The 13,382-nt window shown below is 31.6% G+C and overlaps 2 annotated features.

The window, feature by feature from the left end:
- Nucleotides 1-12,762: 12,762 nt before the first annotated feature.
- Nucleotides 12,763-12,777: a sequence feature (Short protein (Smp_108640, CCD58507.1) was converted to a misc_feature.).
- A 5-nt stretch (nucleotides 12,778-12,782) lies between these two features.
- Nucleotides 12,783-12,818: a sequence feature (Short protein (Smp_108640, CCD58507.1) was converted to a misc_feature.).
- Between the last annotated feature and the right edge of the window lie 564 nt (nucleotides 12,819-13,382).

The following is a 13,382-nucleotide window of genomic DNA, read 5'->3' as shown; positions in this document are numbered from 1 at the left end:
AATTTGTAGTCTTGACCCCCCCCATCATACATATCACGGTTGTTCACATTTCTTATTTTTAGATTTAGTTAACAACAACCAATTTTCTATCCAGACTGTCAGCCAATGTGCTAGTTATAAATGTCCTTTCATCGGTGACTGGTAATCCCCGCGAACAGACGGGTCTGTTCCCCCTAGCTTCCGTTTCCAAACCGGAGGACATTTATGTTGAGCAACAATCCTCTGTCTTTGCCTATGAAACAGTTCATAATAGTAGGCTGCAAGCACTTAATCATGTCTTTAGAGCACTTTATATATCGTGGAACAATCAGTTGAACAATATAGGTCTGACAATGTACTAGAAGTTGTGAATCTTCATCAGCGGTGTGTATCATCAATCCCTAATCACCTATCCCGACACTAAGGTAGGAGTAACTTGGAAGAAAGTTAACGATAACAGACCATGATGTGCATCAGTACATCCAGTTATCGAATGTTGACCTAGAACACGTTGGTAGATAAAGACTACCTGGTTGGAGTTCATGGGATCAGCAGTTGAAAGCAGGTGACATGGTTGGGGATTGGTCACAAATGTACCCACTTGAGGTCATAACTCTTATTATCCTTTCATGCACAATTTTTCATTACATCTCTCACCGTCCTCTCAGTTTTTAATTTTTCCCTTAATTATTGCTACTACAATTATGTCAACTTATTTGTTATCCCAGGGACTATTCTCCTTCCAGTGTAGCTCAATGAATTGACGTCAATAGTTTTATGAGAATGCATACAACGCATCTTCTGGAATCCCTGAGTTACTTTAAAATTATGGCTGTCTAGCTTTAGCACATAACCATCGAAGTCCTGTAAAGTTCACACTGTTATTGTTAACTAAACCTAGGTCCTCAGTATCATATGACGGGACCCATCTCTAAGTTGTTTGAGGTTTACTTAAACGTAGGTTCTACTATGGTCTGAAGTGAGTTCATAAAAATGCGAAATGGGTTATTATGATTAGCATCCAAATCCCCACGTAGAATACGTTATAAATTCAAGTATACAGTGCACTCATTTGTACGGATTATCTCATGCTTTGACCAGCCACCTCAGCGTAGGGGGTATATAGAGAAATATTCGCTTTCGGCTACATTGTCTGATAATCATAAAGGGACTTTCAAGGGTCAACATCAGAGTTTCAACGATAATTTTGCAACATAACAGTGTTGTGCTTTCGTACAACTTTGACATTTTAGTAGAGGTTGGTTCAAGCAGAGAAGTTATCTCTACGATTTTACTTAGATGAGAATATAATGACTATTGTCCTCACTAAAACTAACTTATTTCTTGGTCAGCAGTAACTTCTAATATAAGAGTGGACATTGTTTATCTTGTTGGATGTCAACTTTAATTCAGTGATAGATGTATCAACTGTGATTCTGACAGAATTTCTAGTTCCAAACCATCCAACTGAGAGTATTAATAGTTCCTTACACCACAGTTACATGAATCACAGTTCCACCGAAAATAGGAATGAAATCATCACTGCAATCTGTATGTTTCTCTACCAAGTCTCAACCACAATTAAACAACCATCCACACAATCGTAACAGTAGACCACATTATTGTTAGTTATTATTACTATAGAGGGTTAGAAAGGAATTCCTCCTGGGGAATATTGTTGGACCCCAGCTGCTCTTGCGTTCGAATACGTGTATGCATCCGCGTTAGTGGCTCTAGAGGAGGACTAAAACTCACTAACCAATGGATTTATTGATTCTTGACGTATGATATGTTAGTAGGTACTGGTTTGGCGCTTGCTATACCGTTTTAATTTTTGGTTGATAGCCTTGGGTGACATGGCTCAAAATCTGTCTCAGTGACGTGAATGCATTCATTAATCTTTCGAACTGTACCTCCTACATTCGATTCATCAATACCATTGCCTCTTGTTCTGGCTGCATTGCTTTTCATGTTTGTAGACTGCTCTTACTGTACCGGTGTAGAGTATGCAGACTTGGGTCGAAGCATATTTTTGCCAGTAGTACATTGTTTATGACTGGCAGCTGATCATCCAAATCCATTATACAAAAATACTAGTTAGAAAAGCTTAACAACAATATGGTTTCTAATTCATAGATAGTCTGGTGTTAGTACATGAGCAACCCTGAGGAGAAAGTTTAGATCAGTTAATGAGTTATGGCAATTCTACAAACTGACGTGATCTGAGACATTCTTTCAAACGCATTAAGGAATGAAAGAAGCTTGTCTGTAAACTACCGAGGAGTGTATACAGTTATCTTCAACGGCAGTAGGTGATGATTGCAAAATGTATGAATAGTGTGTCAGTGTTAGCTAGAATGATTATTTTTCACATTTATCAAACATGTAGCTCGAATAGTGGACAGTTAGTGAAGGCATTATGAATAAAAATGAGTTAGCCTTCTACTCTACAACTAGGTGACTGGGACGGTTGGTAATTTCTCGTTATCCACCCGAATTGACCAGGGGCATTAAGTCCTCGATTCTTAACTTCAGTGGGAAAGAACTTAACTAGGTTGACCATAGTGAATCACTCATGTAAAAATAATTGCTACAATTTTGAAGTTTGGACCTTTCCGATTATTGGTAGTTTTAATGTAAAGGGTAAGATGTGAACTCTCATGTAATAACCTGACAGGAATGAGTTCGATTTATGTGGTTACATACAAAACAACTTGGTTCTAAGCTTTGATTCTTTAATTAAATGAGTAGTGTAAAATCAAGAAAAACAATTAATGTATCCTCATTATTTGACCAATAAAATATAAAGTGGTCACTATGATCAATTAACTCTCATGAATGATATAAATATTCTTAATAGATGTCTTAACTAGAAATTCAGCCTAAAGCTCTTAGCGAATAGTGTCCTGTAATAACTTAATATCATTAAACAAGGCTCATCAATTCACTAAGATACATATTCGGTCTTAAAATAATTGGGATCAATTATGTGGAAATACATATAAATATTTTTATAATAAACTGAAAGCATATCTGATGAATGATAACCAAACGATGTTATCAAATATGACGAAGTGTTTGTTAAAAAAATAAAAAAACCTACTGCAAGTTAATAACTACAAAATAAGTGAAAGCAATAAAATACTGTAATGCTATTTTAAGTATTTCTTAATAGACTGTTTATCAGCCTTTTAAGGATTGCAATTGGTAGCAAAAGCATTAGTCTCTACGTTACTAGATCCAATTTCAGCAGTTTATGTTATAAATCTGAATCACACTGGCAGATTATAAGTAGAAGAATCCCTGTTTCAGCTAATCTATATTTCTGCAATCATACTTTATCCGTCTTAAGAGATGTAAGAGTTTGATGGTTATCGTTTTATTTGATCAAATTACCTTTATCACACAGTGATTTGTTTTCAGTAAAGTTTGGAATATGGCAAAATTTAAACATCACGTTGTGCTATAATTCAACGTTATTATCCTACTTGGGAAGTCCTCGATATATCATTTACTTTGAAAAACCACTAGGAAATATTAAGTTAAATCGGTGACATGATAATGGCATATCAGACTTCTATGTATTTCATTTTACTAAACGACAAGATGTAATTTCGTAGCTAATAAGAGATCAAAAATTACATTGGTCACTTGACTGGAGGATTTACTTAATGTAGTTGACGATTCGAAATTGAGGAAACTGGTATCATTTCGTTCACTCTATTAACAGAAATTTTTACATGTTACTTAAGGCTGATTCTATGATAAACCCTCAGATATTCTGACCCTACATAAATTGACTATGAGAAGTATTTATGAATATTTTTATTTGTAAACTAGATTATTCACATTTCTCGTATATCTACATTCATAAAATATCTTAGTTATAAAATAAATGCTTATATGAAAGATTTAAAGTATAGTAAATGCTTTAAATTTCCTTTATTCCACTGTTGATTGTTCTGATTTTACCAAAGCTTATCAATCAAAGGAATTAATTTTTTGAACTAATTTTAATCAAGTATTTTCGAGCATAAAATGTAATGAAGTTAAGCAAAATAATATATATGCTCAATATTATTATCTCTTTGTACATAAGTAATTAATATTAATAACCGAACATAATTGTGGTATTTGTACGAACTAATGATTCTTTTGCGCACTCGATGGCCGTCTGATGTCGAATTCCAAATACAATACGTTCATTTGTACTCAGTAAATTGCACTATTTCGAGAATTCCTAGTTAGTACAATAATTCGAATGCTTCCAATTATTATAATATTTCTCATAATAATTCCCAGTCATTAATTACAAATGGTGTATCTGTAACGTGTAAAGAAAAACAAAAGCTGTCGATTTAAATATCGAGTAGTTAAGAAATAGCTAAGGAAAAAAAGCACCATTTAACTGAATACAGTCTCTCAAATTTGTCTATCATACTCCATGTGATAGTTTACGTCATTTGTTCCTTCAGTCAGTAATTCCAAATAAAGTATTGTCTTTTTTTTCTGAATTATAATCTCTTCTGTTGAGATTTTTCAACCAAACCCCCCTCCTCAGATAAAAGATAGTTTAATTTGTTCTAAAACTCAAATTTTGTTACTTTTCTAAAAAATAGTCAAAGCAACTGAACATTTTTTTCTTTTGCTTCTTTAAGTTATTTATTTATTACATCTTACTGTTCAATAGTTCATTAACTAATATCTGTCACTATGATGCGAAATTTCATTCATAAATTCCAACACATAGAAAAAATAGAAGTATAACATTCTTGTAGTCATTCTTTTACAAATTAGCAATGTATTTTTTTAGTGGTTATCCATCAAATAGTTGCTTTTATAGTGTTTTCATGTAATTGAAATGGTAAGCTTCCTTTTGACCCATGAGCTGTTCGTATGTCTTTTACATTTTTATATGAATTCCAAGTCACTTAATTGTAAATGTCTTACCCAACGTTGTGTTAAATAATGTCTCGGATATGTACTCAGATCTATAAATCATAGTCTTATATCTTAGGAATATAATCGCATAGGTTAATGGTCGCAATTACAACAGTGCTTATGGCCATTCTTCTAGCTTTCTGAACGAAGCTTACCCAACGTTACCGATTACGTGACGATTACAGTAACGAAGTTAGTGGCATAGAGAAAAATACAATAAGCACTATCAAATAAACAATTTCCCTTTAAAATTTATCTGGACATTAATTAGAGTTAGTTGAGAGTACTGGTTCTCAAAACATTTAGCAAATATTACTCCAAATTAGCTGATATTAAAAACTAACAGTATTTTGGTTCAAGATCTCAGCTAATCATCCTGTCGTTTTATGCATTTAAAATGACCTAGTAGAAATATTACAACTTGACCGATCGAAGTTGATCATCCCTAAGGACTAGAAAAACGTGATGAGCATACAGTGAAAAAACAAGTTGTTATATATTCCCTATCTTTTCATTCATTGTTCAATTCACAAAAGTTTATAGGTCCGATAAGTACTCATAAAATTTTCATTAAATTTCAAATAATTAACTCATAGAATTAAATTGTACAGTGCCGACTTTAAAAGATCGGTCGTACGAATGACAGTGAATATTAAAGTTAACTATACACATGTATTAAAGTTGAAACACGAGTACTGTTTAGTCTATACAACTTCATCTAATGGTCTTGAAAATAAAAAAAATTGTGTCAATAAGTGTTATGACCGAATATTTTCAAACTTGGAGATTAGCAGATTCCATAATCACACTTAAAAATCTACTTATTTAATACTTAATTAGTACTGATGATATTATGACTTTAAAAATTAGAAAATATAGAATTAAACATTTCGAAACAGAGAGAAATAAAACAAAAATGCTAAATTATCCATATAAATTTTAGAATGATATTCAGCTATTGTTATATCTAGAGCTTTGATTCTTGCTATGCCGCGTACTACTAGACTACTTGAACGATCGGACCCGCAACGTCGCATGAGAGTAGACAGAAGACTAGTAAGCCGGAATTTTATTCCCCAAATAGTGTCAAGTGTAGTACAAAAATCTCATGTATTTATAGTTTTTAGCTGAAAGTAAACCATCATTTCGGACAGCCAATAGGCACATAGTGGGTCCTTCTTATTCATCCAATAGTGAAGCTACACGTCGACATTCTAGAATGTTCCCCTAGTGGTGATTAAATGGAATGTATTCGGCTCTTTCTGGGCTTCTTGAGGCTTCCTTGAGTTTGCAAACGAGCCATCCTTACAGCTATATTTAAATGGTAATTCTGAGATAACAACAAACTTTATATTTTAGGAGTAATGTTACTTAAAAGTTAACACATTTTCAACAAGTTCTTTTAGTTAGTGGAATATGGAATGGAATGAATAAACGACAGCGTTATCTACAATCTTTAAAATATTTAATGTTCACATAATGCTCAACGTAGACTAGGTGACTGAAATGTTAGATATTTTTGGTTCTGTATAAAACAAATTTTCTTATAAAATTATATAGAGGTATATTTCTACTTTATTTAATGTTTTGTTGTTAAAATTATCTTTTAAGAAGCCCTAAAATTAAGTTTTTGTTAGTCGGTAGTCATCAGCAAGATTAATCAGTATTATTAAAAGAAGCAATCCTCCCTACATAGATTTAAAAGTACAACTTCGATTGTCCTTCTCAAAGGTAATGCCAATAATTCGGGATGTGTTTCTCTCCTTCTCAATCTAACTGATCCCACAAGTACATGTAACATAAGGTGACCAAAATTCTCTAATTTTGTCGAATTTCGCTAAAATTATTAAAAAATATGTCTTAAAGAACGATATTAGTCTTATCTTACGGAATATAGCTGTCAGTAAATATTTCAGCAGTTCAGCAAGTATTTTAACTGGTTCCCTTTTGAAGTACAGTATAACGAATGATACATTTTTTCACTAATCTATTATGGGATATTTTCTGCGTATAATTTACAGTCTCCAAAGACAACTTCATCTCTACAAAAATTAACTAGTAAACGATATTTTTTCTACAATTTCTTGTCATCATTTTGTATGTTGTACTTAAAATCGATCTGCAGATAACTATGAAAGCTTTGAAGACTAAGAAATATCACACTCCACATTCTTTTGCGACAAATGATTCTCTAACAGGTTTTATTATTCACTTGTTACATTTCTAAATAAAACCAGTGGTAAGACGCAATGACTACGGGTTACATTAATGACTAAGGATCAGAATAAGTTGCGTTGGGGAATTTAGAGTAACAAATTATTATTCCGAAAAAAAGATACCTAACCGATCTAAATAATAGTGCCTATGGATTTTAAACAAAAGATAACTGATTCTCTCCTGATTAGTATCAGTATGGTCCCTAATGAACAGCACCAACACAATTATCAGTTTTACAGAAGTAATAAATTTATTATATTATGATTGGTTTTAGATTAATCAAAAACAAAAACTCCTTAACCTAAGACAGAAAAGCATTCTAAACTTATTTCAGTTGTTTTGACACTGATGGATAGTTTTGCACCGAAGTTATCTCATGTCAGACGGTTAATGACAAAAATTATCAAGATGAGATTCTACGTATTAATGTATTGCATAGTATGTAATGAATAATAACACCACAATTTAGATTATATCTGATTCTTTTATTACAACACATTGTAGTTAAAACATTTTTGTCGTTCCAAGCTGTTATCATGTAGAAAAGTTTGACTTTTAGACATTACTAATAAAATTGTCGTTAAAATATTTCAGTCAATAACAATATTACGAACATGGTACTTAAACGATTAAGTAGTAGCTTATATAGGATAACTAAAATATAATCAAATCACTAAACCCAATACACTTCATTAACCATTATCAGAGAAAAGCAAATATTTTAATAAGTCTTAGCCTGAACATAGATACTAAGTCGGGATAACAGCACAGACAAAGTATCAATATGTCTTCGACCAACACACTAAAATATAGCTTCTTTCAACACAACTAACACTTTCATACATAATCATGATTGATAACAGTGGTAATTTATCAACTGGATAAGTGTAGTTGCTCAGTTATCACTAACACCTTATCATTAGAGATTATTTTAATTGTCGTAATGTCCCAAACCAATACTCACTCTATATTTATCTCTGTTAGTCTGTGTCTGAATGTCAACTTCCTGAAGTTCATGCATGAAAACGTTAATCCACAAATATAAGTTAACTCAAAAGGCGACCATTTAACATAAGAAAAATTTCGAATTGTGAAATAAGTACTGAATTGGCAATCAAAATATCCGATTCGCTTTTCCCATGGTTGATTCGTCCATTTAAACTGTAACGGGACTCCAGGTTTATATCTTGCATCTGAAAATTGTGAATGGCTGTCTCAGTGTCAGAAGGCAATTGAGTAGTCAGCAAATTAAGCAGTAGTTCAGGTGCTTTGACGTGCTTAAAACGTTGTTCAAACCCACGGTTAAACACTGAAATCCATATTTCAGAATATGTTCATTTGAGACTATGGTGTGACATGAGGTGATGAATGTAATTAAGTTTTGGGGAATATATTGTTTTTTCCCGAATACCATTTTCAAATATTTTAACGATAAAATTCTACACGGAGTTTGATGGTGGCTAACAGTGGAATCCAGAACCCATGTTTCATCTTATTTGCAAGTTGTTAGACTCGTCAACAACAACAAAAATCAGTGACTGAATTAAAGAATATTTGCAGGATGTGAACACCAACACTGGGACACAGGTATATCCAATTGATGAGTACCAAACAGAACGAAACAAGTTCACTGAAGCCCGCTGTTGGCCAGAGTTCATATATTTTGAAACGATGCGAAATATTTATCCCTCAGAATTATGATGTTGGATTTATTTTGGTCTCTGAGCTGGTTGATTCGGCTATGATGCTCTCATCGTCCTTTATAACACTATCATCAAAGAGAAATTAGCCGTTATCTGATTGTTTTCTTTTAAAGATTTTAACCGTTAAACCATCCTGTTCAGAGGCCATAACACCAACAACCTTTCTGTTTTAAAAAACTTAAGTTATTTTCAAACTATTTTGCTTGATTATCTTGGTAAATGATTACAAATCTTTTCAGATAATTTATAGTTAAAGTAATAAAGTGGTATATATTGTAGTTTGATGATTACGGTTAAAAAAGGAAATGCATAGGGATATAAACATATTATGTCATCTATACTAAAATCAAACTGGTTCAAGAAATATACTGCCATATTATGTAATCATTTTAAAAAGAGTTTATCATGAAAATAAATCACTTCTGTGGCTTACATAATTAAAAACAAAGTAGGATAAAAACTTTCACCTCACCTATTAGAAGTTACATATTTTTAATATATACAAAGGTTTGGTCAACTTAACAAGAGATTGCATAACTAACCTATGGTTATGCAACTCCTTCATCAAACAGGTTTTTAGTTTATGACTGAAATCTATCGAATAAAATACATTTAACTTCACTTCGCCAAATAAGTTGACTTATTTTTAGGAACGGGAGTTATGTCATTCGATTGATTGGAATGTACATAAATTATAAACATGTTTACTATCATGGACTAACCTACTAAGTAACTATTGCTGACTCATAGTCTAGAGGTTAAGCGTTCGCGCGTAAAACTGAATGCCGTGGGTTCGAGTGTCGAGGGTGGGATCATCAGTACGCACTTCTGAGGAGTCTCAAACTAAGATGAAACGGGCTTCCAATGCTTCCAGGTTTTCAATGGTGGTCTAAAATTGATCGGCTCATGACTTAAATGAAATTCAACAATCTCATTAACACCATTTTGAAAACTAATTTATAATATTCCACTACCTTTCATCCATTTTTTTCTTCTTAAATCTAAGACAAAATGTCAAATTTCTATGGTGAGCATGATACTAATCAGAATTATAATGATTTTAGTCAATATTCCTTATCTTGAAATTAAGTAAATGTTCTACAAATCACTATCTCAACCATTAAATGACTTGTTTCATTATGAGATGTTATTTATATTCATGATGTTCTTATGTGACATTATTAAAAATAAAGTATTAATCCATAGTTTTATTCTTGACAAACAGTTAACTATTCTATATTGTAGATTCATCTGTTTACAATTTATAAAAATGTAATTGATACAAGTTATTTGGATGAAATAGTTTTAATTGTCAAGTGAAAATAAGAAAACGGTAATACCAACTCAATATTTCACTTACTTACGCCTGTTCCCCATCGTCGAAGAGCATAGACTGCCTTCATTATTTTACACTGTTTTAAAGTCATTGAAATTTATTAGTTAATTAAATGAACATACAAATTGTATTGGGAAAAAGTAGTAGGTGTATAATAAATAAATTAATTAATTATGGACATTTTTTACGAGATTTAATATAATAAACAAAAGGTCGAGACTGTTAATCATAAAAATAAGAATGATAAATATGAAACAAAAAAAAGTGATTTGAAGGTATTTTACATTGATGAATTTCTTTGTATCATTCCACAACCTATTGGAATGAATCAGTGTTATATCTCGACGAGAATTATGAATGGTAGCTTTTGACAACTTTATGAACAAATACGATACATATATTTTTACTGTATAATTGCTAAGTAGCTAAACTATGCATATTCATGTCCATCTTATTGTAAGCTTTATTTTGACTTATAGACTATTATTATACGATTCGCCGTCCTTGACTTATGGCCAGTCTATTAATTACAGTCTCCCACATTCACAACCACTTTTGGCTAGATCTTGTACAAATGTTATTTCCTATTTTATGGTACGATGTGGTCTCTTTGGTTTGTATACAAACCCAGTATGTTTGAAGTACATGATTCATATCATAGGGGCTGAAATTGGTGTTTCTGGACTTAACAGTCAGGGCTAGTCAGAAGAAGGACCGATAAAGTTTCTAGACTGCTCATACGTGTTTTATCAGTTGTCGGTCAAGTTAATAAATCATTGTTCTTTAATTGCCGGTCTCCTTACGTCATATATTGATAGGGCATAAGACCACAAGTTATAACAATCAGACAGTTTTTGAAGTATTTCTGATGGTATAAAAGAATGTAAATTTTGATTAGGATTGGATTAATTCATTTAAATAAACAATTAAATTAGATTAAAACACTAACTTTCAAGCTTATTCGTTTAAGAATTTATACCGATTTGCCATTCAAATAGCCTCTGATTTATTAAGTACCTATTCTAAATAGTTTTGCATGAAATACGATGTTGTTTTGATTAGTTATATAACCTTGTTACTCATTTTTCTTCCATATAGTCTCTTACTTAATTTGTTTAACTATTAACTTGATATTTGTAATAAGAGTGGACTAGGAATTAGTTCCTTAAAATACCATTGAATTTCAGTGAAGATCACTCTCTTGACATAATTGTAAATTATGTATAGACTTAGCTAATTTTAAACAGTTTAATTTTTTTCGCAAAGAAATACTCTCTCTATTATCAGGATGAAGTAAATATTTAATTCAGTAATTGTAAACATGCATTTAGTTATTAATTAATTTACATCAGTTTCTGTCTAGTTCAATAATTCAAGTGTATCTACTGATCAGATAAGTTGATCATATATAACACATTATATTTTTATATACTTGGTAATCAGTGTCCGGAGCATAGATAAATCTTCATCTACACTCCTACCTTCTTACTGGAATTGAGCCATAGTTTCGGTTTTAATAAGTAAAAGTTTCTCTCAAGTCATACCACGTGGCCGTTCCAGCATTTTGTCAATTAAAACACATCAAAAGAAACATTTTAAAATGTAACAATAACTTCTTCAATGTATCTATTCAACTTCGGATGAATAAAGGCGAATCTACGATCTTTTTGCTAATAATGGAGTATTTTTTGACATTTTAATTCTTTTGTGATCCATAGTTGATCCTATTCACTGGTTATGTAACAAATTTTATAATAAGCCTCGCTTATTTTATTCATTTTTCTGCTTACTGACATATTCATCAATAAATGTAGATCATCAAAATATGAACTTAATTTAACCTAATGACACTGATTATTATCTTCAGTATCACACTCAACTATTCTTATGAATGAAAAGATATATGAAATGAGCACACCTGAAATAAAATTTAATTTATGACATTACTTTCCTATTGGATGGAGATTTTGGGGAAGAGAATAAAGACTGATAAAAGGGTATGAAAATAGAAGTGAACTTATGAAACCAATATTTACACGTTTAGAGGAATCTACTCGTGTCTATTCTGATTGGATAAACTAAATTGGACACGGGGTTGATCCACACGGACAATATATATATATATATATATATATATATATATTACTTGTTCACTATTTTCAACACAATGAATATGAATGATTGTCAGACAACAACGTTCTCTCCTAGCCAAACATCAACACATAATGTACATGATAAATGTAAAGCAAAAAAACACGGTCGACAGTCTACGATACCTCTGGAATATCGAGATCAAACAAGACGAGTAGGTGATACATTTATATACACAGTGACATTTGTTTTATAGAAATATTTTTACACTTTATGCTAGTATTCAATTAACAAAATTTCAATCTCTTGTATACAAAAAATCTTTATATTGAATGAATCAAGATGAAAAATCTCTTATTCTGATGGTCTGTAAGGTGACAGGATTATAATATGAGACTAAATATAGAATACATTATCAGTTAAATTACGAAATGTAGTAATACAACTAATCAAAATGACATGAATATAGAAGATTATTAAGTACAAACAGATTGACTATAAATGATAATTTTTTATAATAATGTAACTAGTACATTATAAAAGCAATACATAAACTATAAGCAAAGATCAATAGTGGCTAGCAGTGGAATCCAGGACGCGTGTTTCGTCCTATTTAGGACTCGTCGGTTGGATGTACCTGCATTTCAAAGTTGATGTTCACTCTGAGACAACAAATGAATAATACATAAACCAATTACGTAATTTTTTTTATTATTACTTATATTATATAATCATATATAATCACTTTTATAAATTAAATATTAATTTTAAAAGTGAATTTTATCATTAATATTATTCGTTTATTTTTAGTTAAAAAAACAAAATTTAGAACGTCGTAGACGTGCATGTATCTCAGATAAAATGAATGCATTACATAATTTAGCTATGAATTTAATTGGTAAAGATGTAAGTTATCAGTTTTATTTTTTTTCTAAAAAAAAGCTTTTTAATTATTCTAATTGAAAGCATGAGTCAATTGAAGTTAGACCACCATGGAAAACCTGGAAGCACTGGACGGCCGTTTCATCCTATTGTGGGACTCCTCAGCAGTGCGCATCCACGATCTCGCCTCGCGAGATTCAAACCCAGTGCTTCCAGGTTTTCCATGGTGGTCT

This window comes from Schistosoma mansoni (genome assembly GCF_000237925.1).
Source record: "Schistosoma mansoni, WGS project CABG00000000 data, chromosome 1 unplaced supercontig 0010, strain Puerto Rico, whole genome shotgun sequence".
NCBI classification, from domain to species: Eukaryota; Metazoa; Platyhelminthes; class Trematoda; order Strigeidida; family Schistosomatidae; genus Schistosoma; species Schistosoma mansoni.
This window is presented reverse-complemented; position numbering and strand designations above follow the sequence as displayed.